We start from the raw sequence: 13,257 nt of genomic DNA on the forward strand, positions 1-13,257 counted from the left end.
TTTGCCTTTCTGAAAAAAAAAAGAGGAACCTGATTTTTCAGGCTACAGTGCGACAGTTGCCTGGATTATTTCAGCCCTCATTTTACAAGAGGACTAGCAAAGGAAAGACTTGATAGGAAGCAGCTGGGAAAGTTCATTTTCTTCTCTACTGAGGACAGCAGACATTTTGGTAGGCTCTAGTGCTGAGATATGCGAAGGATGAATGTTGTTATACCCCAGTCCGTGCATATCCTCTTTGTTTCCCTATTTCTGTGGAATGTCATCTGGGTTTTTTTTCCCTTTGCTGAACAGGAAAACTGGGCAAAAAAGGTCAGCTAGAAGAACTAGCACAGTTACTTTTCACGGTCTAGTTTCTGCTGCTCTGAGCACCTGTGGCAAACAATGTCCCCTTCTAAGCCAGTAGTAGGATGAAAGAAAATGAAATAAATGAAACGTCTTTGGGTGGTGCAGGGGGAATCCAGACTATCTGCATGGTAAACAGGGGTATGATGGGTGTTTTTGCCACAAGGTAGTATCTGGAAATTGGTATTTAAAATGCTCTTCAAGTCACATCAAACGTAGTAAGTTTGGGAATCAAGGGCTGAGCAGCTCTGCTCTGAACACCCTTCAGAGCAACTTGAAAGACACCTTCCCCTTCTCGCGCCCCCTGCTCCTTTCCAAAAAACAAATTATTTTTCTTACTGCTTTTTCCGATGCCACATGTGATGCTTCCCACACATCTTTTAAGCTACATCAGTCCTTGTCAAAGGTCTGAGAATCAATCTAGTTTGTAAGAGCGTTCCCAATCTTACGATCTCCCTTTGTGGGAGTAAGTGAGGAATTTATGCTTGAGCCGCTAACATCCACCTGTCTGTTCCCCACTGCGATACCCTCTATGTGCATCCTTTTAAAGTCTGTAATGGTATTTGAAGACAATAATCTAATCTTCCTGAATAATATACTGCGCTCAGTTTTGTTTGCTTACTGCATGCATGTATCTAAAGAGACAGATTTGTCTTCTGTAGCACTAACAAGAATCCTGGGTCTGTTGAAATGTAAGACCAACCATCTATTGACTTCAGAAAAGCAGAAACTTAACCATGTGAGTCTTTTATTAATACTCTCTCGTTAATTTAAAAAAGAATAATTTTAGGAATGCTACCAAGATATGCTTCTGGTAGGGAGACTGAGGGTTTATATATATTTGCCAGTGTAACTTTTATGCGCTCAAGTTTAGAAGTGGATCCAAGTTGAATATATGAAAACAACTTTTATAAAACCTGAAAATAATATAATTTGTTTCCTGTTTCAAAATAAAACAAAATAAAAATGGTACTGATTGGTTTTCAAATGAATAAACCTGATCCTTGCAGAGCTTGAAACCTAAACGTTGTGGCAGGAGAAACCTAAAAGTAAAACAGATTTCATTGTTCACTCTACAAGAAGTTGAAGGTGAGAAAAAGGCAAAAGTAAACAAGGAAACAGTGACAAGTAAATAGCCACTGAAATCATCTAACAGTTAGCTGTTAATAAACCAAGTCTGGCATTAATGTACAGAATCAAGGAAGATATAAACATTCAAAGGGCAGTAATAATAATAAAAAAAAACCCAAACCCTATAGCAATTTTGAACTTCTGCAGCAATGAAGATGGACAGCTTTTAGACATCTGACTCAGATTTAGGAAACTTTGTGTCAGTATAAGTAACATGAAATACATTTTGCAGTTCTATTGTCTTTCATCAGGTTTCTGTCTTTATATCCTTCCCAGTTCTGGAGGGTATTTTATCAGTCTATTTAGGATGACTCTTCTACAGTGGGATTGTAGTGCAGCATTTTGAAATGATATTGTTGAATATAATCTTTTAAGAACTGTCTGATTTGTATATGAGTTGTGTGGAGGTCTCCATCTCTTTTGGCATTCAGCCTGTTTCAGGCAAGATGATGCAGCGTCTTAGCCCATAAGACTGTGAGAAGAGATGGGCATTTGTATGGCAAATATGACAAATATGCCTATGGTACATTGGTGGGAAAAACTGTACTTCTAGTGGTTCTGGAAGTAGTTTTGCATTGTATGTTTTGTGAAATGAGGGTTTCTGTTAGTCAAACTTTCACAAATGTACATGTAAACAGAACTGTTGTAGAGTTAGTGGTTTTTGGGCTCAGTGTCCTCATGTAGGGTGGAGGGTATATATAAATATTTTTATTATTTTAAATCCATTACTATTTCTAAACAGGGTTTACAAAAACATCACACTAAATGATAAGTTGTCTCTTTTGACCTTACCAGTAATGCTTTTCTCTATGCCTTGCAAAGAAGCTTTTCCCTGTGGACTTACCCATCATCTACTTAAAGGCAAAAGGAGGTAAAAGCTGAGCTGAAGTTGGGGGGTTTTTGGGTTGGTTTTTTTTGTTGTTGTTTTATTTTTCTTGCTAGAAGACATCTATGACTGATTTAGGAGCAAAATATTATGTTAAATAAACTGGTATTTGATGACTTCAAGTTCTTTTTCCTGTGCTTCTTTACCATCTCAACATGCTGCATCTCTTATCTCCAGATTCTCAAACCCTGCTGGTGTGCATCAAGAGACTAGCATTAAAAAAAAAAAGAAAGAAGAAAAAAGAGTTGATTACAGCTGCTTAGAATGCTATGGAAAAAATGGTTTAAAAAAGATGGTCCAAAAAAACCCCCTTCCACGCTATTATCACTAATTTCACAGAGCAGCAGTGGTTCTAGATCTGTTCAGGTGGCCAGTTCCACACACTTTGAAGAGCGTGACTGTACTTTTTCAAGACAAGGCTATGCCAAATTAATTGAAAAAAAATTTTTTTTTTCCTTATTAAGTAAGTCTGGCCAGGCCGCACTTACTTGGATTAAATACAAGCAAAAAGAAAACTCGCATTGGTTCAGGAAGTTTGTTTTGTGGTTCTTTAGAAGAGAACATTCTGTCCCCTCTTTGCAAAACCAATACAAACAGTCTCTTGGCACAGACACTATTCTTTGTACATACCTTACTTTGAATTATCTCTTGGTTATTTGGCAAGATTAAGTATCGCAGTTCCTATTTCCTGGATAAATTCTGCCTTGTATAATTGTGCTTTCACTTTGTAAGTCACATCTGCGGAGATAGTTGGGCAATACAATTAAATCTTCTAAACATTATTTGAGATCTGTTGATGAAAGATACTGAATAACAGAAATGGTGATTATAAATTGTAGGATAGTAAACATTGTTTATAAAACAGCACTTATTCAGAAGTGCTTATATCTCATTGTAGAAATGGTAATGTAAATATGAGTTGTGTGATTGTTGGTGTTACTGAAAAAGAGCTGTAGAAGTACAGAGTAGCAGTAAAACATCCAGAACTGTGAGGGATTTTTCTTTATTGGATAGTTGAGGAATTGTGTGCAAGTTTTGTAGAGAGATGTCCTTTTCCCTTTTGTTTAACTTTTTTTTTTAAGGGATATTATTAAGCTACTCTGGGTTACTAAAGGAGTACTGAGGACAGTGCATTTCATGTGCTTATATTAGGCATTTCTCACATGTGAGAATCTGGCATGAGCTGCTGGAATTACAAGTAAGAGCAGGGAAAGAAACATACACTGTGCAACCTTAATCAAACAGGGAGCAGTCTCTAGTGCCCTCTTTTGATAATATAGTCAGTGGAACCAATTAGGGGAGGATCTTAAGTGATGTTGATAGGTTATTGGACTGGTTCTTCAAGTGGCTGTAACTCCCACTGACATGGGCTCTTAATAGAAGGGAAATGAAAGATATCTTGCACCTTGTAGGAGGCAGTCCTACTTGTAGTAAGTAATATTCCCAGAGAACGATAAAAGCAGAAGAAATCTGCTGTAACAGCTTTGAAGTGAGCTGAAGGTTTACACACACATTCGGATGTAATTTTTGAGAAAGCGCTAATTTTTTTATTATAAAAAGAAAACACACTGAAAAACCCCAACCTTGTGAACTTTCCATTTCCATACATTTAAATCGAAAGACTAAAGTCTTTTGATTGTCGTGTCTGTCTTACCTTTCTAGCAAAGCCTTTTTCCTATAATTATAAAGGGCATCGATTTTTCTAATTGATGCCAAATCCAATCCAAGCCACCCATGCAATTATTTCACCCTTCCCTCCCCCTCCCATCATTATCTGATATTTTGTTTGCACAGTCATTATTCATTAACTGTGTTCATGTCCAGGGCTGCAAACAGTAAAATCACATTAGCAAGGAGGAGCTCTGAGACTCACCAGTGAAATCTGTTTTTTCCTTTTCTGTTTTACATTGGCTTTCAGGTGAGAATCCCAAAACCTGTCACAAATTTTGGAGATAAGGAGCTTGGAAACAATGAATGTGCTAGTGTTTGGTACTTTCTTTTCGTAGCAGAATTCTTTAGTTCTTCCATACTACTGAGAAGAATTAAATTCTGCGTAAGAAGCTACTGAGATCACAAGTTACTATTGGAAAAGAAAATAGGTGTAGTCTGTCCTCTTTTTTTACATACATATACATATATAAGTGTGTGTATATATGTATGCATGTAGCCAAGCCTATTCCCCTGTCTCAGAGCTTTATAGATGACCCTGTTTTATTTAGAGGTAACTTTTGAGCATGTCCCTTTTTCCTCTTTGGTGTATCCTCAGGTGGCTGTGTCTGCCCCCTTGCCCTTTTGAGAGACAGAGACCTACACACAAAGGTCTCACTGTGATTGCTCCTGAAGGCTTTTTGGTCTGTTGCTTTTTTAAAATTTGACCTTGGTTCCTCTGAGATCAGTGGCAACCCTCTCACACTGACCCCGGGTATTGGCAAGCATTGGATATGCTACTAACCATACCTGGCTCTTGGTGTGCTCCTCATCACTTGCACTCATATTTTATTAAGAAGACTGTCACCTTTATCCGTGTTTTGCAAGGGAGAAAATGGGCATAGCGGGGTAGAGGGTCTTGCCCAAGGCCAGTGAGCTGGGAAAGGTTGAGACTCAAGGCTGGGAAATGAGGTATGGATGGAAGGCAGCCCGTGCTGCCTTAATGTGTTGTGCCCATGTGTTGTCCTTTTTTCAACGTGGGTTTCCTGGTCAGCAAGCCATTAATTGCCTGTCTCCCCTTAAAATATTAGAATTTTAAGTTTTTGACACAATTAGGTGATTAACAGATAAACCACCGCTATAATCTGGTCATATTAGTAAGCAACTTGATAAGGTTCAGTACATAAACTAGCTCAATATACTGCTTCCTATATTAATATGCAACTACTGCATCAATTCAGATTGACTGAATTGACCTATTGCCACTTGTCCTGTTGCTGGATTGACTTGTTACTGCTACTTCCTAATTCTGTTGCTATATCAAATTGATCTGTACTTTTTAATTATTTCTAATTGGATTTATTGTAAAATGAAAAACATCACTGCAGGGCTGTCCCTGTAAGGGAGGGGGAATGGAACCTCTCATAGAAGTCACAGAATTGGGATAATGTCAAAATGATGTCCCAAAGAGAGTAACTCATAAGAAAATTCAACTGTAAACAGGGCAGGTTTGGCAAAATTTGAAGGACTGGTCAGCACCTGGGATGGTGCAGCTATGAAGCTGGAAGCGACTTGTATGTACAACCAGGTTAGAACAAAGTGTTGGGTATGACTAAAGAAATGAAATAAAAAGGACTAAGCTTGTCCAAACTCTTGAATGTCAGATTCAAAACTGAGGGGTAGCAAAAATTTGAGGAGAAAATGGGAGAATACCATAATTGTCACCTTAAAAAAAAAAAAAAAAAAAAAAAAAAAATATTACAGCATTTGCTGTTTCCTTCCTCTGCCTCTCGTCTTGGTTTTCACCTTATTCTTCCTTTCCTGCATCTTCCTTCCCCAAGTGCCCCATGGGCTCCAGCCCCACTGGTTTGTGGGGAGTTTTTCGAGCTGTCCCCAGTTTCTCTCAATACAAACACATTTTTTCCCATCTCTCTCCCATTCGGGCCACGTGGCTGCTGGTGCCTTGTGAGCGCAACCCTGGGCTGCTGGCCCCTCAGTCACGGCTGAGTGTTGGGAGCGCAGGGGCTGCGTGGGCAGCAGTTGCTTCCCGATGGGGACAGGGATGCGAGGTGAGGAAGGGGCTCCACTCTCACCAATACCTCCATGCTTGTAATTGACCAAGCTTTTACAAAATGTGTTTATGAACGTGTTGCACTCTCGTTCCCTTTGGGTTTGCAGCCTTCTTAGCTCTGCTGAGCCTGTCATACCCATGGCTTTGTAAACTCCTCACCCCACCCTTGAAGAGGGATCTGGCCCCAAACTGTGCTTGAAAGCAGGTTTTAGGGTGGAGGTTGTCCAGGTATTCTGACTATGAGGTTCCCATTAGCTGTACAGAGGACTTCTTTTTGATATTACTGGTATTTCGAAAGTTCACGTTTGACAGTAGTGGATGAACTCTAATCAGAAATGTACTTCTCCCTCTCATGCAATAAGGGAAATCACATTTTAAGAAGTCAGTGCTTAGCAAGTCTAACTGATTGTATAATTGTTGTGGTTTAACCCCAGCCAGCAACTAAACACCACGCAGCCGCTCACTCACTCCCCCCCACCCCTGGGATGGGGGAGAGAATCAGGAAAAAACCTCATGAGCTGAGATAAAGACAGTTTAATAGGACAGAAAGGAATGAAAAACAATGATAATGATAATAATATGACAATAGTAATACTAAAAGAATTAGACTATACAAAGCAAGTGGTGCACAATGCAATTGCTCACCACTCATTGATCGATGCCCAGTTAGTTCCCAAGCCGCGATCCCCCGTCCCAGCCAACTCCTCCAGTTTATATACTGGGCATGATGTCATATGGTATGGAATAGCTCTTTGGCCAGTTTGGGTCAGCTGTCCTGGCGGTGTCCCCTCCCAGCTTCTTGTGCCCCTCCAGCCTTCTTGCTGGCTGGCCATGAGAAGCTGAAAAATCCTTGAGTTAGTATAAACACTACTTAGCAACAACTAAAAACATCAGTGTGTTATCAACATTATTTTCCTACTAAATCCAAAGCACAGCACTATACCAGCTACTAGGAAGAAAATTAACTCTGTCCTAGCTGAAACCAGGACAATAATGCACAATGGAATTGCAAAGCTGAACCTGTTTCTCTTCTATTTTTTCAGTGATTTGTTCTGTTGGGCAGCTGCCTTCTGAGTGACTCTGGAGAGATGCCAGCCACTTGAACTGAATCAAGCAGTGGCAGGGACAGCATCTACCCGGGTTGAAGTTTTAATCCCAGGCACGTGGCATTTGCACGAGTGGTCACTGGTGAGTTGTACGTAAGCGCACCTTCTCTCTCTCCCTGTCTCTTTAAAAACTGGCACCTTGTTGCAAACTATAAATTTCTGGAGGCAAGGCTTGCCTGCCTTGCTTGTTTTTCCCAGAGGGTGACTGATGAGCTTAGAGAAAATGAGAGTGATCCAGGTTACCAGCTAATCTTAGGAAATCCTTACTATTTGTTTGTATGTTTACAGTTTTTTTTTTTCCTCTCCCTCCACTGAATGAGTAACATCCTGGTGAGGCCAAACTTCAAATCTGTAGCAGTTGGTGTGTTGTACTAGACGATATCACCATGCCTTTTTAATCAGAGGAGGTTTTATACCCTCTGCCTTAGCGCTTCATAGCCTGGAAATACAAGCTGTGAGGCTCTGATAACAGAAGTAGTGACTGGCTGCTGTCAGCATGAGGATGATTAAAAATGTGTGTGTGTGTGTGTGCGTGCTTGTTCACTCCCTTTCCAGCTGAATAGAAAATGAAACTCCCCAAAGCCCTTTATGTAAGTGCATGGTTTTTTTTTTTTTTTCCTGTTTAAATCTCCTTGTGGCTGTGCACAGACAAACTTCATCCCCAGCTTCCTTTTGAAGACGCTTTGTAAAGAAGAGTGTGCTTGTTTTGACCTCCGAAGCATGATCCTGTCTTCAGTTCAATACTAGACATCCCCTCTCTGCAAAAGATAATAGCTAGCAATTTTTTTTTTTTGAGGGGAAGGTGGTTTCCAATCAGTTTCTCCCATCTGTGATTTTCCTTGATAAAACAATGGCAATCTGCCTCTTCCAGCAGCTGAAATGCTGTGATTCTTTGACAGCAAATGTGTGGAGTGCTGCCTTGCACCTTGTAGCACACTGCTTTATTTAAGACTCTGTCATGCTGGGCTGACTGCTGTCTTCCCAGGAGTGTTGCACCAAGGAATTATTGATGAGATGCAGCCTGGTCTGCAAAGCACACGTTCGCTATTAAAAACAACATATGTGTCCTTAGCTATTGCTAATAATTTAAACATCTCTGTGAAATTTGGGTGAAGTAACCCCTCTCTACATGGATAGAGTCCCATTAAAGCATTGGCGTGATACAGCTCAGCAGCAGATACTGAGTCTTTGTATGAATGTCAGAGTTGAAGATTGGTACTTTAAGCAGACCCACTTGAAGTTATCTTCTTGAGAATGTAGAAGGAGCACCCTGTAAGGATGGGTGCGGAAAGGGCAACGCACATCCCAGGCTCTTGTCCAACTCTTTCAGGTTTTTACCGTATTGTTAAGAGTGCTTGTTGGAATATTTGGACAAAAACCTGGAGGTCAGTGCCATACGGAGCTGTATGTGCTAACTTGGTTAGCAGCGGAGTTGGAAAATTACTCTGGCCTGAAAAATGATGAGGGTAATTCTGGCTTTATGCTGGAGGAGGCAAAGGCAGAACAAGGAACTCAAGTACATTATTTCAAGGTCCGGTAGTCTATTAAACCAGGCTAAAACAAGTAGGTTTTAATTAATGACAAGTTTGGAAAAACAAATCTGGTCCTATTATCAAGTATCCATTGTATTTTTGCAAGTTGGAAGATACCTGTCCTTAAGGTCCCCTCATTCTCATTACCACTGCTCTTCCCACTTCAGTTCAAGCGTAACAGCTGCTATCTTGGGAACTGCTGAAGGTAGATGCAGTTCCTTTATACTGCTCGAGGACTCTGAACCCCAGCGCTTAAATAGTGTAACAACTTTAGTGCTAACTCCAGCAGCTTTGGAGGACAAAGGTTTTAAAATTGTTGCAATTGATTTTCTGGGTTCGTAGAAATAGAGAAAGCAAGGTAGTAATCGAAGTGATGTTTTTTTATTTAAAATCATTATTGCTTGGGTAGGTGCACTTTTTTCCACCAGTAAGTATTTTCAATTGTTAGAAGTTAGAGACCACAGATTTTCTAGAAGCCTAATAATTTCATGTAGATAAAATTATTCTCTTACAGTGGAAGCATGTCTGTGTCTTTGTCAGGAAGGTCCCAAATTTAAGACTAGTTGCTGTCTGTCGTATCTGTGGTCCCAGTCTGACTCACAAGCTTGAATGCCAGCGTGGGGGAGAAGGCAAAAACCTTTGCTCCCCTGTAGCGTGGGTGGGAAAGCATCTCCATGTGGAGAGACTTCTTTTGAAACCCAAGATCATCAGGAAGGTACATTGAAAATTCACTGCACAAATAAAGATTGAGTCAGCCAACACCTGCTTATCACATCAAGTAGTGATTACACCGTGACGTAAATCACCTTGTGCTATGAATACATCCAATTTGATGGGTTTGCCTATGGCTGCACTTAAGAAATGTGTGTGAGCTCAAATGCAGGTTGGTTTTTTTTTTCTGTTTCTGAGAGTGCTGTAGTAATAGAGCATAGAGCTTCAAGTGCAGCGTACGTGGAGAGTGTCCTGCACTTGGGGTCAGACGGCATTTTGCATTTTGCTTTCAATCCCACTCTATTGCTTTTTGCTACCTGCAAATGCAATGTGCTCTTTTGAAACTGCAGTTTGAATCTTTATCTGTAACCTGAATTTTCTGATATATTTTATTTTTATTGATCCTTTTCTTTTTTTTGCGTTTCTAATTCTTCTTAATTATAGGCATCCTTTGGTGTCAGAGCAGTATTACACCAAAGTGACTGTCTAATACAAATATTGCAGAATCAGGTAAATGAACCTCCTGCCCCAGATGTTTGTTTATGTTACTGGGATGCTGAAACACACTAAGAGAAATTGCAAACCATCGTAAGCCTGCAAACGATTAATGGTCAGCTATCAATGATTATTTTGAAACTTAAGAAAAATGTTAGCTTAAGCAGTTGATATAAATCAAACCACTCTTTTGTTAGCGTACATTTTGCTTAGATCCATGGGATCACTGAAGCTAGATGGGTATTTGTGGTGGTTTCACTAGAGCAAAATTTAATGTATTTCTCGACGAGAGTAAATGGATCTTAACCTTTGAGACTTTGTGTTACCTGCTCTAATCACCCGTGTTTTCCATTTAAAAAATAAAATTCCTAGGAACCATTGGGTTTTTTTAATCCTGTATTTCAAAACACATGGTTACCCTGTCTTTTAAATCCTGAAGGCAGGGAGGGCATTCTCGCATCAAGACCTGGCTGCTCAGATGGGGAATTTGCTTTTGGAGAAATAGAGAAATCTGGGCATTTTGAGTATTGTCATTGCATGTGGTGTGGCTGCTGATGCCCATGCGCCCTGCTCTGCAGGCGAAGGATCAGTGTCACGAATGAGAGCCGCGTTGCTCGCTGAGTGTTGACAGCTTGTCATTACAGACAGTGTTTTTTCCTCCTGGCTTGTAGTTGAAAAGGTTTAGAAATGATCACAATCTCTTTCCTCAAGTGACTCGGGGAAGCATTGGGGTTTGTTCTTTCCAGATTCGGGGAGAGAAGAGACACTCTGCTTTTCATTTGTGCTGAGTTTACAATTATTTTACGGTCTTGGTTGGATTTTCTTAACTCATCCAAAATCATTAAGCTCCCGTGGAGTGAAGGAGGATGTGAAGAAAAGGAGCGGTGAGGGGAGAGGAAGGAAGAAATGGTAGTTAAACAGGTTGGGGTTTTTCTTGGTTTTAGGTGGGGTGTTCATTTTATAGCAGCTATTCCTGGTACGCAGGGCAGGGTGCGGGAAGGGTGCGGGGAAGGTGGGGTGACGGTGGGTATGTGTAATAGAGGATGGCATTTGCTCAGCCATGTGGCAAGAAGGAATTGCACGTCAACCAGTTCTTCTCTGTCCTTTTAACCGGGGCTGTAGAAGAATTTGTTTGTTTAATGCGTAAGTACGGCCGTTCTCTGCTCTGGGCATACATGCTGGGCTGCTGAAAATTAAATTAGTAAATAAGATCCAATGACATAAAAACAAACCCAAGCAAACAAGCCCCCTGTAGGGTGCACGCGGAGAGCACCCTTCATCCTCTGTCATCAGAGGAACAGGGCTGTTTGAATTGGCTTCCACCTTTGTTTTGAGAGGTTGCTGTGGTGATGAATAACCTTTGTGGAGGGTGTGTGAGCAAGAGTGCGTGCATGCCTTGGTTCTTGCATATAAAACAATGCTGCAGAGCACACGGCTTTTCACCCCCGCATCAGAGCATATACCCTGGCAATGGTCGGCTGCTCCCCTAAATTAGTTAAATAACAAAACTGTTGTCTTAGAGGTGGTTATTGACATGGTGTTAAACTACTAAACGCTTCCTCACATTGCTTTCATACCAGGTAGCAGGAGACTGGGTGATGGCAAAGTGGTAGCTTTTTTTCCATTGCATGGAAGGGGAGTTGCAGGGTAGCTGATATGCCTTATTTGTGCAAGCTTATGACACCTGAGCTTTGGCTTGTTACCTGGGCTTGAGGAAGGATAGTAGGTAGAGAAACAGGCTGACAAAGGTACTCTGTAGAAGGAAAGAGGGAAATGCTATTGTCTGAGAGGGCTTTCTTTTTTTTTTTCCTACCATTGTAAAGATCACATTTTTTATACTGAGGAAAAAACCTGGAGACCATCTGTGGGTTAATATTGTTTCTTTTTACTCTCCACTTATCAATAAATATTACAATAAATTATTATTAAATTTACTGCAGCTCAAAATGGATGAGTGTTTTTCATACTAAGGTATGAAAATCTGATGTAACAGCTGCATATTGAACAAAAGTGACTGTGAAAATTAGAATATATGTATGAATATTCTACATGAGACTTAATGTCCTTTCTTCATGAAGTCACACTGGTACAAGTATAGTTTGATGGTACAGTTGTCTGAAGATGTTATAAATATCACTTGTAGGTAAATAATTGCCTTCAAGAAAGTCTTGGAAACTTTATTTTTTTCTCCCCTGCTAGAAAACCCTAGCAAGTGTTGGCAAGAATGAATTACCACCTGAGGCAGCTCACAGAGAATTTTCTTCCCTGCATATTACCCTCGTTCCCAACGTGTGTGAAGCTGCCCCATACATAACTTGTATAAAGTACTCTGGGAAAAACTGAGTCACCCAGAGATGATCCAGTGGCCATGACAAATACAGTGAAGTTTAAAATGTCTACTTTTGCTGCATAATTCCTGAATTAAAAAAAAAAAGTGTGTATTACTCAGTTCTGCGTCAGCTCCTCATCTCTTCAGAGACCGTCGTAATTGGCAGTTTCATTTGTGAGGCTACGTACTTTGAAGGTTGTCTTGTTCTTGACTGCAGCCATACTGAAGGATCAAAGAGGAAGATGAAAATGTTTTAAAAGCCGTAAGGCCTCTTGCAGTATTTAAAGTGAAGGTGGCGAAGGCGGAGTGCGTGGCCCCCTTGCACGACTGATGGGACTTCTTGCTGAGTTAGAGCAGTTGGGGAAATAACCTCCTCTCTCTCCAGCAGTTTTTTGAGGCTTGTCACCTTGAAGTTTTCCCCAGCACAATTTAAACATGCTGTCAGCTCTCTTTAGTGGCTCACTTAGTTAAAATCACCTTCAGTAAGGAGTATTTAATTATGTCTTCTAATTCAGGCTCCCCTCCTGGATTTTTGAGAATCTAGAGAATGCTGCTAATAGAGTGGAGCCAGCATTTACAGGAATAAATTAATAGCAGTACCATAGCTATGCTTTTTACATCTGACACTTTCTCCAAGGCTAACACTGCACCTCCTGTACTTCTTCAAATTCATTTGTTCTGTTTCAGTTCAGTCTTTTGAAATATTTTGTGATGAATGAGTTCACTTTACAAGCCGGTGATCAGCAGCAGCTGTTCATAGTCATGCTTTAAATTGAATCCATCTGTCAGTGGGCTCTTTAAAGTGTGAGTTTCACGTTGTCAGGAGACCTGATTACACCAGAGCAGTATCTGGGTGCTGTTTGCCAAAAAGAAAAGAAAAAATCAAAACAAAATGTGCTTGGATGGGCTCTGGGATACCCTTGCAGTTTCATCTGTAGAGCTGTGATTTAGCCGACTGAGAGGAGAGCAAAGTGGCTACAAGCAGTACTTTTGCACTCGACATGCAG

General features: G+C 40.6%; 1 protein-coding gene across 5 annotated transcripts in view; it reads left to right on the forward strand.

Moving 5' to 3' along the window:
* Positions 1–13,257, forward strand: part of EPS8 (epidermal growth factor receptor pathway substrate 8) — a 141,167-nt gene that overhangs the window by 29,402 nt on the left and 98,508 nt on the right. For all 5 annotated transcript variants that reach the window (XM_050896617.1, XM_050896610.1, XM_050896651.1 and 2 more), the window contains exon 2: positions 7,121–7,265. The gene's annotated coding sequence lies outside the window, so the exon portion shown is untranslated. The remainder of the gene's footprint in view (positions 1–7,120; positions 7,266–13,257) is intronic.

The sequence above is a fragment of the Gymnogyps californianus genome, chromosome 1 (assembly GCF_018139145.2).
Source record: "Gymnogyps californianus isolate 813 chromosome 1, ASM1813914v2, whole genome shotgun sequence".
In the NCBI taxonomy this organism is placed as follows: Eukaryota; Metazoa; Chordata; class Aves; order Accipitriformes; family Cathartidae; genus Gymnogyps; species Gymnogyps californianus.